Consider the following 16,719-nt stretch of genomic DNA (forward strand, 5'->3'; position numbering starts at 1 on the left):
GTGAATTTTCTATCACACTAGAAATCTGTAGATTGGCAAATCTATGAATCAAAATTTCTAGAGGAATATGCTTTCCCATAGTATAATTTGTCAGTGTGGCAGAGTGTGTGTTTACTAACAATCTCAAATATATTTGGTTTCTTTTTCATAAGAAACTGTAAAAGAGGAAAAATTTTAACTGTATCATCAGGTGTTTTTTTTTTTTCCCTAGGCCAGAGAATTAAATTGTTATTTCTAAAGATTTCCCCCAGCCTCAACTTTTCATTTCTGATAATAAAAATGTTAAAAATCTTCTGATAGGTTTATTATGCTTTCCTGGCTACTTTTTTTTTTTTTTTTTTTCCTTTTAATTACATTTATTTTAATGCTGAATTTACTCCCATGCCATAAGTTTTTGTTTCTTCAGTTTCTTCTGGGATATCTTTTTCTTCTGGGCAACTTCCTCTTCTGGTTTAGGAACAATCTGTTCCTTTTCAGTAAGGATCATCTCAATGTGGCAGGGAGAGCTCATGTATGGGTTAATGCGACCATGAGCTCTGTAGGTTCGTCGGCGCATCTTAGGTGCTTTGTTCACTTAGATATGCTCGATGACCAGAGAATCTACATCTAAACCCTTAAGTTCAGCATTACTCTCTGCATTTTTAAGCATGTGCAGCAAAAATTCAGCACTCTTCTTGGGCCACCGACCTTGTGTCCAGCCCCACTGCTTGGCCTGGGCACACCTGCCAACTCCACCATTGTAACGTCGGAATGGTACGCACTGTTTCTGTAAAGTGACATCTTTCAGATACTTCGTGGCTTTTCGAATATGCATACCCTTGATGGCCTGGGCAGTTTCACGAGTGTTCTTAAAGTGAACACGAAGATTGGAACCTCTTGATTTGCATGATTTCGTGGGGTTCTCCGGGTCAAGTGAATAGCGAACCATTTTCACAGATTACCTCAGGCCGCTTAGGGAAAGAGCTCCTGGCTACTTTTGTTCTTATTTAATAATTATTCTATAATAAATTGTTGTTTTCCTTAAGAAACCTGATGTGGGGAAGACATCTTTGTTTTTAATTTTTGGAGATACGTAGCAGGTATATATATTTATGGGTTACCTGAGATATTTTGATACAGGCATACAATGTGTAATAATCACATCAAGGTAAATGGGGTATCCATCCCATCAAGCATTTATCCTTTGTGTTGCAAACAATCCAATTGTACTCTTTTAGTTATTTTAAAATGTACAGTAAATTATTGTTGACTGTAGTCACCCTGTTGTGCTGTCGAATGCTAGATCTCATTCATTCTATCTAACTATATTTTTGTATCCACTAACCGTCTCCCCAACCCCCAAGCCAATACCCTCCCCAGCCTCTGGTAACCAGCGTTCTACTCTCCATTTTCATGAGTTCAATTTTTTAAATTTTTAGCTTCTACAAATAAGTTAGAACATGCGAAGTTTGTCTTCCTGTGCCTGGCTTATTTCACTTAATGACCTCTAGTTCCATCTATGTTGATGCAAATGACAAGATCTCATTCTATCTTTATGCCTGAATAGTTCTTTACTGTGTATATGTACCACATTTTCTTTACCTATTTGTCTGTTGGTGGACATTTAGGTTGCTTCCAAATCTTGGCTATTGCGAATAGTGCTGCAGTAAACATAGGAATGCAGATATCTCTTTGATACATGGATTTCCTTTTTTGGGGGTATATACCTAGTAAAGAGATTGCTGGATCATATGGTAATTCTGTCTTTTTTTTTTTTTTTTTTTGTGGGATAGAGTCTCGCTCTTGCCCAGGCTGGAGTGTAGTGGTGTGATCTCATCTCACTGCAGCCTGGACCTTCTGGACTCAAAGAATCCTCCCACTCCAGTCTCCTGAGTAGCTGGGACTATAGGCATGCACCACGATGCCTGGCTAGTTTTTGTGGAGACAGGGTTTTGCAATGTTGCCTAGGGTTGTCTCAAACTTCTGAGCTCAAGCCATCTGCCCGCCTCCGTCTCCCAAAGTGCTGGGATTACAGGCATGAGCCACTGTGTGTGGCCTAATCTGGGTTTTCTTTTTTTTTTTTATTATTTTTTTATTATTATACTTTAAGTTCTAGGGTACATGTGCATAACGTGCAGGTTTGTTACATATGTATACTTGTGCCATGTTGCTGTGCTGCACCCATCAACTTCGTCAGCACCACATCAACTTCGTCATTTACATCAGGTATAACTCCCAATGCAATCCCTCCCCTCCCACTTGCCCCTCCCCCCTCCCCTCGCCCCCTCCCCCTCCCCCCCTCCCCCTCCCTGTGATATGCCCGATTGTGTGATGTTCCCCTTCGAGTCCAAGTGATCTCATTGTTCAGTTCCCACCTATGGTGAGGAACATCACGGTGTTTGGTTTCTGTTCTTGTGATAGTTTGCTAAGAATGATGGTTTCCAGCTGCATCTATGTCCCTACAAAGGACACAAACTCATCCTTTTTTATGAGGAACCCCCAAACTGTTCTCCATAGTGGTTGTGCTAATTTACATTCCAACCAACAGGGTACGAGGGCTTCCTTTTCTCCACATCCTCATTAGCATTTGTTATTGCCTGTCTTTTGAATAAAAGCCATTTTAACTGTGGTAACATGATATCTCATTGTAGTTTTGATTTGCATTTCTCTGATGATTGATGTTGAACAATTTTTTTATAAACCTTTCTGCAATTTGCATGTCTTCTTTTGAGAAATGTCTATTGAGATCTTTTGTCCATTTTTGATTGGATTATTAGGATTTTTTCTATAGAGTTGCTTGAGCTCCTTTCCTGGTTATTAATCCCTTGTCAGATGGGTAGTTTGCAAATATTTTCTCCTGTCTCTTCACGTTGTTGATTGTTTCCTTTGCTGTGCAGAAGCTTTTTAACTTGATGTGATCCCATTTGTCCATGTTTGATTTGATTGTCTCAACTTATAGGGTATTATTACTCAAGAAATCTTTGCCCAGTCCAATGTTCTAGAGAGTTTCTCTAATATTTTCTTGTAGTAGTTTCATAGTTTGAGGTCTTAGATTTAACTCTGGAATCCATTTTGATTTGATTTTTCTATGTGACGAGAGATAGGGGTCTAGTTTTATTCTTCTGCATGTGGATATCCAGCTTTCCCACCACCACTGATTGAAGAGACTAGGGGGATACATGTTTCACATGGGAATTTTATCTTATTTATAGCTGTTTAACTCACTTGGTTTTTAACAATTATGCTTGGATTGCTCATGAAGTTGAGACATAAGCAACTAGCCATTATGTTATTTTTTTACAAATTTTATAATATAGAGATAACATGAGCTTATTTTACCAACAAACCTAGGTAGAAAAAGTTCTGCATCTGTTTTAATCAGACCAACAATTCTTTTACTTGCCAAATATTGCCCAAGTCATGCTTGAAAAGCATTTGGGTTAGTTCTTATTTTTCTGAGAAAACACTTCATTTATACAAGCACTTATTTTTCCTTAAACTAATTAAATAAAGCTCATTACCATTTAATTTTGGCAACATCATAAGGATATCGAAAAATGTCACACATATATATCATACATGCAGACATACATAAACATATAGAGAGAAATACATCTTATTTTCATTTTAAAATTTTAGCCATGTGCCAGGTACAAAAATACAAGCATTTTGTAAGACTGCACTCAGCATGGATACTTCTAATCTTGCCTTATAGTCAGAAACTGATTCAACCTTGTTTATTTTTCAAGATTGAATGACAGGCAAATCAGTTGTTTTATTTTCCCCCCAAGAAAGAGTTTTGGGACACACCAAAGATCATGACAAAAAAGAGATTCAGTCAATGGAGAGGTTCACATGGAAGAAGCAGGATCTAATATAGAAAGGACTAAATCCTACAAATGCTTTTCTGAAAATGGTCCAAGTGTCATCTGGGCAGATTTGGACATGAGACCTTTTGAGACTCTATTTCAAACTTCCACTGCAGCAATACCTTCTCATTCATTCATCCAGTAGAGATGGGGTCTTGCTATGTTGCCCAGACTGGTCTCAAACTTCTGACCTCAAGCGATCCTCTTCCATTGGCCTCCCAAAGTGCTGGGATTCTAGACGTGAGCCACCGTGCCCAGCCAAAATTTATATGTGTTATACACCAGAAGATTAATTTGATATAAGCTACTTTGTTATTACTGGAACTGGAAATGCAATTAAATGTGATCTTGGCTTTGGGTTTTATAGTTCAAAATTTACTTGTGTTATAAGATAGATTCTCAGTACACAGTAAGTGTACATTAGGTCCTTTTGATTCTGCCTCTTAAATAGATCTTACATTTGTCTATTTCTTACTATGATCACAATGACCATCCTCATTCACAACAGCATTCATGCTTGCCTGGGCTTCTGCAGTAGCCTCGTAACAGGTTGCTTCATATCCACTCTTGCTCTCTCAGGGTAGACATCCATTCCCATTTTCTTGGTTGCAGCGCCATGATTTTCCTTGGGGGAACCATCCAGTTCCATTAGATGACCTCAGTGTGAGTATCAAACTTGGTGCTCTCCGTTCCCTCATCCTCATTCATCTAGACCAGGAGTGGGTGTGTGACCTGTGCTAGGCATTTGGATTCTCTGTCCCAGGCATTTGAATTTTGAGAAGAATATAATAAAGACTGAAGATGACTGGAGTTATTCATCCTGTTGGCAGTGTCAGAAGATATTATTTATTACAATTTTTGTAAGCCACAGGTTCTTTAGGTTTTCTTTGATTCTGAGCTCCAGCCCATTGTCTTCCTTTTCCTTTTTTTTCCCACTTAAGTTAACCTGAATGGTTTCTGTTGCTTACAACCAAATAATTTTATAGAATATTCCCTATATAAGTTAGAATAAACACTCAGCTGCTGTAACAGAGACCCCAAAATACAGTTGTTCTAATGAGCTCTAAATGTATTTCTCTCTCATGCAACAGTGCAGCGTGGGTGAGCAGGTCTGTGCCATGAGGTTTCCTGGGCCCATGTGGCTTCTACCTTGTTGCTCTGCCGATTCCTAGGGTGTTGTCCTCGTCATCTTGGTTGATTCCAGGTCACTGCTACATCCACCTTCCAGCCACAGAAAAGGCCAGAGGAGCCCCGGGGCAAGCACCCCCCTTTTCAACACAAAGCGGATGTTGTTCACGCTGCTTATGCTCACATGCTATGGCAAGACTTTATTTCATTCCACACCTGACTACAAGGGATGATGAGAAATGGAGGTTCTAGGTGGGTGAACATATGTCCAAATAGAAGAAGGATTTGGGGATAACTGGCAGTTTGCCATGTGCCAGGTTTTGAATCCATTCCTCGTAACAAAGGCCAGAGCTGTTACAAACACACATACTTCCCCACACACCCAAAACCTGAACATGCCATCTTCCTACTTACAACCCTTCCATGGCTTCTTACTGTGGCTGGATTAAGACCAAGACCGTTGCGTGGCTTATAAAGTCTGCAGATTTTGACTCTGCCAACCTGTCTAGCCTCCCGGCCCTCTCAATCAGCTTACTGTTTCGCTAATTTGTTACACAAGTTTCAGTTTTAAAAATGCATCATGGGCTGTTTCCTCTTCCTGGAACATTCTTCCCTCCCTTTTCCCTGACCTATCAATTTCTATTATCCTTCATTTCTCTGCTTAAATGTCACTGTTTTTGAGGAAGCCTTCAAATCCCCAGATCAGATCAGAATTCCCTGATACATGCTCTTTTCGTACCCCATACTTAATTTTTGTATTACTTTTCCCCAAGTGAACTTAAATAATCATGTAACTGACTAAAATTGTTCTCCCCTGCCAAAACAAGACTCATGAGGATAGGAGACCCTTTTGTCGTGGCTTCTGTAGCACCCAGCAGAGTGCTTGGAATAGAGGAGACCCTCGAAACATACCAGATGAATCCATGAATGAAAGAAGCAAGTGAGAGTGTCACGCAATAGCATATTTGGGATGGACCTTTCTTGGTTTTAAGAAACTGGGGCGGCTGGGCGCGGTGGCTCACTCCTGTAATCCCAGCACTTTGGGAGGCTGGGGTGGGCAGATCAGCTGAGCCCAGGAGTTCGAGACCAGCCTGGCCAACACAGTGAAACCCTGTCTCTACTAAAAATACAAAAATTAGCCAGATGTGGTGACAGGTGTCTGTAATCCCAGCTACTCGGGAGGCTGAGGCACAAGAATCCCTTGAACCCAGGAGGCGGAGGTTTCAGTGACCTGAGATCGTGCCATTGCACTCCAGCCTGGGCAGCAAAAGCAAAACTCCATCTCAAAAAAAAAGAAAGAAAAAAAAAAAAAAAGAAAAAGAAAAGAAACCAGGGCAGATTCTAGGTTCACAAACTTCCTAACGCTGGATTCTCAGAGATGAGGGGTGGAGGCAGAGCTGGAGGAGACAGAGACGGCAGCCACTGTGTAAGATTTTAACTGGGAGCCTCCTATATCCGGAAGTATTTCAGTTCTGAATCTCGGCAGGTCTGAGTAGGACCGTGGGATACTATGTTTTCCTTGGCCAACTACTTGGCAAAGAGAAAGGAAGGAAGAACATGGAGGAAGAAGGGAAAAGTAGAAGAAGAAGAGATGGAAAAGGAAAAGAATGTGTGTGATGAAGTTTATGCATAGCAGCTAAGATAATTATGCTGCTTGACAAGGGCAATGATAATTCTTAACATATTTTTTTGGGCTTTACTGTTTATAAAGCTTGTTCACAGATGTCATTTTTTTAAAAATTACATCTCTTTGAGGCAGGCAAGACAGTCCTTACTCTTTTCATTTAAAAATAGCTTTTATTGGCCTGGCGCAGTGGCTCACCCCTGTAGTCCCAGCACTTTGGGAGACCTAGGTGGGAGGATCACTTGAGGCCAGGAGTTCGAGACCAGCCTGGGTAACACAGTGAAACCCTGTCTCTACAAAAAGTAGCTGGGCATGGTGGCACGCATGTGTAGTTCCAGGTACTTGGGAGGCTGAGACACGAGAATCGCTTGAACCCGGGAGGTGGAGGTTGCAGTGAACCGAGATCGCATCACTGCACTCCAATCTGAGTGTAGAGAGAAACTCCATCTCAAAAAAAGGAAAAAGCTTTTATTGTTTTATTTTTTATTGCAAAAATGATACACTTTTCCTCTAGAACCAAACTGTGTGGGGGGGAAAAAAAAAGGAAAATAAAAACAAAACCTCATCATACAGATGTAGGAGTTGTGAACTCCTCGCTGTATATCTTTCTTGATCTTTCCCCAGTTACATTTCATATTCTCATTTTCCAGGTGAAGACGGGGCTCAGGGAGGATAAATGTTTGTGTGTCTATTTCCTTCTTTATTCATGTGATTATTATTTTTTTCTAACAACCTCTGTACAAAAGTGATTCGAGGTGTTGGGCTAACATAGCCAGTGAGTAACAAACCCATATTGGGACTCGTTTCTTCAGGCTCTGAATTTTGAATTCACGCGGCTGTTTCCACTTCTCCAGCCAGTGAAACCTCATGAATAGGAATTCGTCTTCCCCTCCCGGAGAGGCCTGGCTGGAGAGCCAAGAGACATGGGGCAGGCTCTGTAGACAGTTTAAGGAGGCAGGTTGTGGATGGGAGACATAAGGAAGCCTGACAGAGCCCAGGACAGATGGACAGACTTTCTGATGCCACATTCTGATGCCCAGCCTAACAGATGACAATTAGCAGCCACCAGCTGTAAAGTGACTATGAATAAAATGAGTCTTCTTCTTCTTCTTCTTTTTTTTTTTTTTTTTAGCATATTTAGGAAAACATTTTAAAATTCAACCATGAATGTTTATTGGCAGCCCAGAGGCTATATGGCCCCTGGGAGGGCTGGGTATTTGCCATGGACTCCTGCTGGTATTCTCTCTCCAGCTAGAGCAAGAAGGGATGGGAAAGGAGGGAAGCAGGTTCATTCAGTGGCGCCAGTTTCTTGATGCCTGACCTTGAACAACTTCCTTTTATAACCCTGGTCTTCAGTTTCTCCATCTGTAACTGATTCTCTGGCCCCACTCCAGTCCCCACTGTGTGCCCGTTCTCTATATGCTTTCTAGGGGTGATCTTTTAAAAAATTTAAATTAGTTTGAATTAATACTTAAAAGTTTTCCTATTGTCACCCAGGGTCCCCAGGCTTTTGTGTACACAGTGTGGAGAAGCATCCACTTGTAACTGTTGCACCTTGAATTTTTTTATTTCAAAAAGTTCCAGGAGGAAGCCCTGCCATAAACAAAAACCGATTGGATTCAGAGAAGACCGAGTTGGAGATAAACCTTGGCAACCTCTCTGTATTGCTGTACTGAAATCTCTGCACAGGGAGCAGCTTATTCTCCATTTTCTATACATGTGACATGTGTAGCAGCATGAGTGATGACTATGCCTTCACCAACTTTACTCCACCTCTACATTGGATGACTCAGCTCACCAGCCCAATGGAAACCCTGTTTTCACCTGGGTTCAGGTAGACCCTGCTTTGGGAACCATCCCCAGTATTCTTCTTACTTGTTCCAAGTAATAAAATCCCCTTGTTAAAACCTTCTTGGTTGTGGTCATTGGACTGGCACCTGCTGTGTGACCAAACCCACCTGTATTGTGGGTAACACTATGTCAGCCCATAACAATGGGAGTAAAACCTTAACTCCTTATGGAATATGAAACCAGGCAGTAAGGTACTTTGCCATCTGGCACCCACCTACTTCTCCAGTCACATTTTACACCACAGTCCCCCTTAATTGTGAAGATGCAGTGACACTTGCAATGAGCCAAGGTGGTTTCCTGACTGGGAGCCTTTGTGTTTCCTCTTCCCTCTGCAGAGAACTCTTTCTCTAGGGGATATGGCAGGCTCTTCTTCATCCAGGCCACAGTTACCTTTTTGTGTGGCTGTCCCAGCAGACAGGGCCCCCTTAGCCCTCATTGACTTTCTATAGCCTAACTCCATGATATGGTTTGACTGTATTCCAGCCCAAATCTCATCTTGGATGGTAGCTCCCATAATTCTCATGTGTTGTGGGAGGGACCCTCATGATAACTGAATCGTGAGGGTGGTTTCCCCCATACTGTTCTCATGGTAGTGAATAAGCCTCATGAAATCTGATGGTTTTATAAGGGGAAACCCCTTTGTCTTGGTTCTCATTCTATCTTCCCTTCCACCATGTAAGATGTGACTTGTTCCTCTTTGCCTTCTGCCATGATTGTGAGGCCTCACCAGTCACGTGGAACTGTGAGTCCATTAAACCTCTTTTTCTTTATAAATTACCCAGTGTAGGGTATATATCTTTATCAGCAGCGTGAAAATAGACTAATACACTCCATTTTATTTTACTTTACTTTTCACTTTGAATTTATGTTCTCTCCTCTTCCACCCTCTTCATCCCTACGCCCACACACATATCTAGAATGTAAGCCAACAGAGGCTGGCCATTTTGATGGGACCAGCTCTTTCATAAATCTGTGTAACTTCATGTCACACATCCTACAAGTTAAAAATTGCAACCAGCAAAAAATCTTTAATGTTGTCTTTCCCTGGACAAATATTGTCTGTCTTTGCACATCTAATTTTTTTGGGGGGGAGCAAATACTCTGCTCTCTTTCATATATGTGTCCTCCAAACCTGAGTTAGATTGTATCAAAATGTCTGCAACCATATTTGTAGCCAACATCCCAGGTGGAAGGAAAGGGAAAGCATTTTGTCATATAATCCTTTCTATGTAATAAGAGCAGTGGTTATTAGGATACTTTTGTTTTACAGTTGTAGCATCTGCTCACACTGTATGTCTCTGTCTGCTGGCTTCTATTGCTGGGATGGACCAGCAGCGGGGCCACAGTGCCTCCTGTCCCCACCAGGTCCTTCCTCAGATTTTTAGAATCTTGGATCAGGCCTGTGTGTGGCCCAGGGTGAAGGTCACCAGCTCTCCTGCTGGTCACCTGTATCAATAACGCTGGAGGTTTGGAGGTGGTGAGAGTCAGACCCCAATTCCAGTTTCTCCTCATGGTTCTAGAATGTTCTTCTGGTTGCACGTTTTGTTCTTATTCACCTTTGCTTCATGCCCATCTTCCCTTTCCAATGGCCAGGTCTGCTGACTTCAGGAGCAGACACGGGGGCAAAAGACCTTCACAGACCAATAACTGGCAACCATGTTCTCTGATGACCTAAATCTTTTAGCAACCTGTCCTATCACTCATGGTTGTTCTTCTTCTTTGATGGAACCGAACTGATAGATACACACCCTGTTGGGTCTTGGGGGTACATCCAGACTGAGAAGGTACACATTGGAATATCCCCCCAAAGGACTCTGATGAAACTATTTTAAATGCAGCTTTTGGTGTTTTTCTCTCTGTTCTCTGGAGACCATCAGAAGGAGGAGAATGGATTCTTTGCACTCCCCCTTTTCCCTCTCTCTCTCTCTTTAAAAAAATCCTCTGTAGCTACTGTCCCCGGCATCAGGAGCCCTTAATATTGACTAAGCAGAATTGCTTGGTGGGAGAGTCAAAAGAGAATTCATCATCTGGCAACATTTTTCTACACAAACTCATGCCAAGTCTCTAAAAACTCAATATTTGAAAGAGTCCATCTCATTTGAAGATGTGTGACCTCTTCTGCTTTCCAAAATCTACTTGCTGCCAGGTCCTCCTTTTTAGGCAGGGGTCCTGTTGCCTGGTACACAAGGGGTTAATTTGCCCGAATGCCCATGGACTCTGTGGGTTATTCCATATTTATTTCAATTATATAAGTATACTGGGCCAGTGTATTTATTTTAAATCACATTATCTACAGCTTCCCAAGCATGTGTCAACAAAAAGAACGGTTTCAATTTAGTAGACTTTGAAATGGTGTGCAGTTTATCCTCACTTCAATTATATACTCTACAGTAAGTCATGGGCAGCTTCAGGATTATTCAGGGCAAGGTAATGCTATCTGAAAGCATTGATTTTTCCCTCCCCTTCAAGAACAGTTCACTGAAGGATGCACTGGAGTCTCCTTTAAGGAAACACAAAAATACATTTCTCAGCTGTGACTTCTGAGAAATCTCAATCTTAAGGATAGAAGATGAAGCTGCTAGAGAAATTTCTGACTTTTAAAGAAAAATGTGCAAAGCTGGTTGCAATGGAGTGACCATAGCAGGAATCATGTTTCCTGGCTTGAAACAATAGGAGATGGATGGAACAAAGAAGGAGGAGAATGTCAGATAATTCATATACTCTACTTATGAATAAATATTTACTGGGCACCTATTATGTGCCAAACCCTGGGCTAGGAGCTGTGAATGCAGTGGTGAACAATAAAGACCGGAGCTCACTTCATGGGCGGATGACCTGTGCAAGCGCCTAAGACCCCAAGCTTAGGAGAGCCTCATGCTTGGTTTACTCTTCTACTGTCACCATCTTGAATTTCTTAATAATTTCAAATAAAAAGCCCCAAATTTTCATTTTGCACTGTGCCTTGCAAAATATATCATTGCTCTTGATAAATACATAGTCATTTCTGTTGTCATGGAGTCAATAATTTAGTGGGGGAGATAGACATGGGATAGTTACCTAAGCTACTAATTTCAATTGTGATGAGGGCTTTTAGGTGTCTGGTACAGGGTATTGGGAGGGTATGAAGCACAGGGACCTAGCCTATTCTGGAGCAAGTGAAGACACCCAGAAGAAGAGCCATTTAAATAGATGTTGAGTTCTCTGGGGAGATCATTCCAGGCAGAAGAAACAGCATGTGCAAAGGCCCCCAGGGAGGAACTTGGCCTGTTAGAATCAGAGAGGAGGCCAGTGTGGGTAGAGCACAGTGATCAAGGGAGGAGGACAGGATTCTCTGGCCAGAACACCAAGGTCTGGATGTACTGTGGTCAGGTTTCTATATTAATAGATCTTCTCAGTTGGCAACTTGAAGTAACCCATAGACTCCTTTCGTTGGTGTCCAATTGTTGCTGTATGATCCACGAATTAATCTAGCCTCCCTTAATACTGCAGTAGTCTGGAAGGGGGAGAGGCCTTTTGAAATATTATTCATTCTAAGTTACTTAAATGTAAATGAGATATATATATATATATATATATATATATATAAATAATTATTGAACATTTATTCAAGAATCCAGAATGAAGGTGTCATCCACAAACTTCCCCACAGCAATGGTGGTATTTACATACAGAATCTATATTTGTAAATTCATTATGCCACTGGATGTTGAGTAAACCACTTCATTTTTCTTCTTTTTTTTTTTTTTTTTTTTTTTTTTAACTACCTCTTTGGCACTTAAAAGCAGACGTCCCCTAGACCTTGGCTTTTTAGAATTTGGCGAATGTCCCTCCGCAGACTCACACAGGTTGTGATTTTATAGTTTGTTACACTTTCATCTATCCTCCTTCAGAGTTGTAGATAACTACTGTATTAAAGTCTCTTTACAGGTGAGTGGGGAACACCACACTATTTGTGATGGGGAAAAAAATGGAAATCCATTGTACATTAGAAAGTTTACTTGGTTGAAACATTTGTAATTTGAAGCCTTGGGGAATAGTGAAACTGGAAGTGCTAGGGGAAAAAGAATTTCCAGTGATGAGAACTTAAATAGCCCCATAAATCACATTTTAAAAGACAGTCCATAGGTTTACTGAATTGATTTCTCTGGACAAACAGAAGAAAAAAGTAAAATAAAAGAATAGAAAACTCTACGAATGACCCTCATCTAGTGCCGTTTTTATAACGGTCTCCTGTTGACACCTGACTTTATGGCCTGCTTAAAAATTTCAGGCAGAGTCGACTGGCAGTCATTAGCATAGGAAATAACTTTGGGCTCAGCGATGGTAACAGGGTATTTTTTAAAAAATGTTTTCTCTCTTAATCTACCAAAGTCAGTTACATGTATGGATTTTATAATATTAAATCATTCTCGTATTTCTGTGATTAATCTAGTGTGCTTGTGGTTGTGATTTTTTGGGGACTATTTTAACCATACTTAAGTATAAAATTGAGTGGCATTCACTATATTCACAATCTTGTGCAACCATTTGCAGAACTTTCTCATCACCCTAAACAGAAGCTTTGTGCTCATTAAACAATAACTCCCCATGCACACTCCCCCCAGTTGCAGAATGGGGAGTTATCATTGTTTTCCAATCTCCTTCCGTCCCCAGGAATTTGCCTATTCTAAGTACCCGATGAGTATATGAATGGGCTCCTACAATATTTGTCATTTTGTGTCTGGCTTATTTCACTTAGCATAGGTTTTCAAAGTTCATCCATGTTGTAGAATGTATTAGAGCATGTTACATTCTTTCTTTAAAGCTGAATAATATTCCATGGCCTGTATATGCGACCCTGCCTTTATCCCATTTATCTGCTGATGAACATGCAGATTGTTATTTATTTATTTATTTTTTTAAATTGAGATGGAGTCTCACTCTATCACCCAGGAAGGAGTGCAGTGGCACCATCTTGGCTCACTGCAAGCTCTGCCTCCTGGGTTCACGTCATTCTCCTGCCTCAGCCTCCTGAGTAGCTGGGACTACAGGCCCCCGCCACCATGCTTGGCTAATTTTCTTTTGTATTTTTAGTAGAGGCGGGGTTTCACCGTGTTAGCCAGGATGGTCTCTGTCTCCTGACCTCGTGATCCACCCGCCTTGGCTTCCCAAAGTGCTGGGATTACAGGTGTGAGCCACTGCGCCCAGCGGAACATGCAGATTGTTTGGCTGTTGTTAATAATGCTTGTAGCAGGACTTTTGTCTGGAAAAGAAGTGGGTGTGCTTACCCTTCTGTGTCTCTTTGCTTACTTTGTGGTTCCTTTCTTGTTGAGAGGAGGGGTTGGGATTTGAATCTTGTCCCTGTTTCCAGCACCTGTGTATAAATGGGAATTGCCTGCCCTTTGTTATGGTAGATGAGCCAGCACAGTGGCTAAACCTATGGCTTTGGAATCAGACAGCTGTGAGTTCAAATCCTGCTTACACCACTCACAAGAGAGGGGACTTGGGCAAACTTCTCAACCTCTCTAAGCCTCGGTTGATCCCTTCATGTAAGGGAGGTTATTAGGCTTACCTGGGAGGCTTACTGCAAGAATTAAGGTAGTGTTGAAAAAAATCCTTTAAGTTAGTAGTGTTTGGAAAGCCCTTAGCTCAGTCATATGTGTGTGCATGCTGAGAGCAGGACTGTGTGTGTGGAAAGCACTCTGTGAACAGTGGCTGTTGTTATTACTGATGAGACCCTCTAAGCAGAGCCCTGTAGGGGGAGAACCTTCGCCTTTTCATGGTCCCCTTACAAAGTAGGGGTTTCTGGAGCAAGTGCTTGTTGCTATGAAAAGACTGGGGCCATTATAACATCAAAGTCAGAAGAGAGCTTAGTGGGACCCCAAGTGTCTGCTCATTTGCCTCACCGGGGAGCTTTATGATGCAGACTAATGGACTCCAGTCCCAGCCTATCAAATTGGAATCTCTAGGCAGAGACTTGGAAATAGGCGCTCAAACAATCTGAGATGGTTTTGAGGAGCTGTTACACTTGGGAACCTCTTCCTTGAATTCCTTGTTCTTCCTACTCATATTTTAATACTGTAGGTGGTTTGTAAATGCCTGTGTACCTATTCATTGATTTAAGCCTTCCGTATAAACAAAACCTTTGCTTCATCTTACCTTAAAAACCAGTGAGGAAGAAATCACTGGTATTTCGGAAACTCACAGTTTTTGGAAAAGGAAACTTTCCTCTCAAAAGGTAATTATGGAAATTTCATAAAAAGGTGAAAGATTTTTGAGGAGAGTCAGACATAAAAATTACATTTGCAAATTGTACTTGGAAAGAATTATTTTAATTGAAGCAGCTATTCCCAAGTCTAAATCCCATAGCTCCAGTGGCCTCAGAATGTTCATTTCATCCTTGTCAACTACTTTCTCTTCTGATACGGCCTAAATATGCTACTTAACTAACAACTTCTACTTAATAGATGCTTCTTGGGGACTAGGCATGTGGGTCCTAAGAGGTGAATCTGTGCAAGAATTTCATCACCATGGCGGTCAGCAGGTAGATAATTTTGGGACTCATGATATCTTTGGCACTTCCTTCTTTGTCTATGCGAAGGGCCATCTTTCCGAAGAGGAAAATGTCTCTCCAGCATTCTTGAAGGCAGTCCTATAGGTTGACTTTGTTCATTCATTCATTCATTCATTCATCCATTCATTCCACAAATATTGATGAAATGCCTGCTAAATGCCAGGTACTATGGAACCAGAAATATATTGGTGAATCACATTGACACAGTCCCTAACATGTTAAAGCTTAACAGTGCAGGGAAAGATAGCTTTTGTGGGGATCAGTACAAGTGTGAATCACATTGCAAAGGGAGAAGCAGTGGGCATTATAGAAGTGTGATCCAACACCTTGAGTAAGAAATAAGGGTGGGAGTCGGACACAGTGGCTCATGCCTGTAACCCCAGCACTTTAGGAGACCAAGGCAGGTGGATCTCTTGAGGTCAGGAGTTTGAGACCAACCTGGCCAATATGGTGAAACGTCAAGTTTTCTAAAAATACAAAAATTATCTGGGTGTGGTGGCATGTACCTGTAATCCTAGCTACTTGGGAGGCTGAGGCAGGAGAATTGCTTGAACCCTAGAAGCAGAGGTTGCATGCGGTGAGCCAGGATTGCACCATTGCACTACAGCCTGGGCAACAGAGTGAGATTCCAAAAAAAAAAAAAAAAAGAAAAGAAGAAAAGAAATGAGGGATGAGGGTGGGAAAGGACTTCTACCTTTTGAGGAATGAGTCATAAGTATTTGTCTCCTGGTGTTAGAAATTGGAACATATGAAGAATTAATATGGGCTATGTCTGTGATGTCATCTCCCTGATAAGAAATAACTGACTTGTCAACTTTGACATTTATTAAATGTAACCATTATGTAGGTAAAGTTGATGGGGCTTTTCCACATGTAAAACATTAATTTTAATGCAGGGAGTCAGTGATGGGAGTACGGTTAGGAGACTATTGTAGCAGGCAACAGGGCCCTGAGACCAGCAAATCCACAGTGAGTGTGGAAAATAACATGCCGTGGTATAACATTTTGAAAGTATTAATCATGTGGTTTTAGTCTCTGTGTTTCTCTACAGCTCTATAGCTTCTCCATTCATTCATTATGACCCTCCATCTTCAATGCCTTTGCAGATTCAGAGACAAGAATTTTGAAGGAGTTCAGGAAATGCCACCCCAAAATATGATGTTTTGGCATGTTAATTACTTTGAAGTGAGGGCATGTGGGGACGAGTGATGATAGGCAGAGGCTTTTTGGAACCTCCCTTATTTACCTAATGACAGTACTCCAAAAGGGACTCAATAGTCATGAATCCCCTTCCCAGGAATCCCACCAAGCAGGGAAGATTGATTTGTATCATAGGAGAGAAGATTGGGGGTCATCACCATGGCCAAGCAGCCTTTGTCACAGGCTGCCACCTATTCTTTTGCTTTTGAGATAGAGTCTTACTCTGTCACCCAGGCTGGAGTGCAGTAGTGCCATCTCAGCTCACTGCAACCTCCATCTCCCAAGTTCAAGTGATTCTCCTGTCTCAGCCTCCCAAGTAGCTGCGATTACAGGCATGTGCCACCACACCAGCTAATTTTTTGTAATTTTGTAGACACAGGGTTTCACCATGTTGGCCAGGCTGGTCTCAAACTCCTGACCTCAAGTGATCTGCCCACCTCTGTCTGGCAAAGTGCTGGGATTACAGGCAGAAGTCACTGCATTTGGCTTGTCCCCTATTCTTCTGAGGTCCCAAT

General features: G+C 41.6%; 1 pseudogene across 1 annotated transcript; it reads right to left on the reverse strand.

Moving 5' to 3' along the window:
- Positions 1 to 329: 329 nt before the first annotated feature.
- On the reverse strand, positions 330 to 10,118 carry LOC116271288 (annotated as a pseudogene). The gene is made up of 2 exons (XR_004179778.1): positions 10,107 to 10,118; positions 330 to 966 (listed from the first exon to the last, which is right to left on the reverse strand). The product of XR_004179778.1 is annotated as a 60S ribosomal protein L17 pseudogene (transcript).
- Positions 10,119 to 16,719: the final 6,601 nt, after the last annotated feature.

The sequence above is a fragment of the Papio anubis genome, chromosome 18, assembly GCF_008728515.1.
Source record: "Papio anubis isolate 15944 chromosome 18, Panubis1.0, whole genome shotgun sequence".
Lineage (NCBI taxonomy): Eukaryota > Metazoa > Chordata > Mammalia > Primates > Cercopithecidae > Papio > Papio anubis.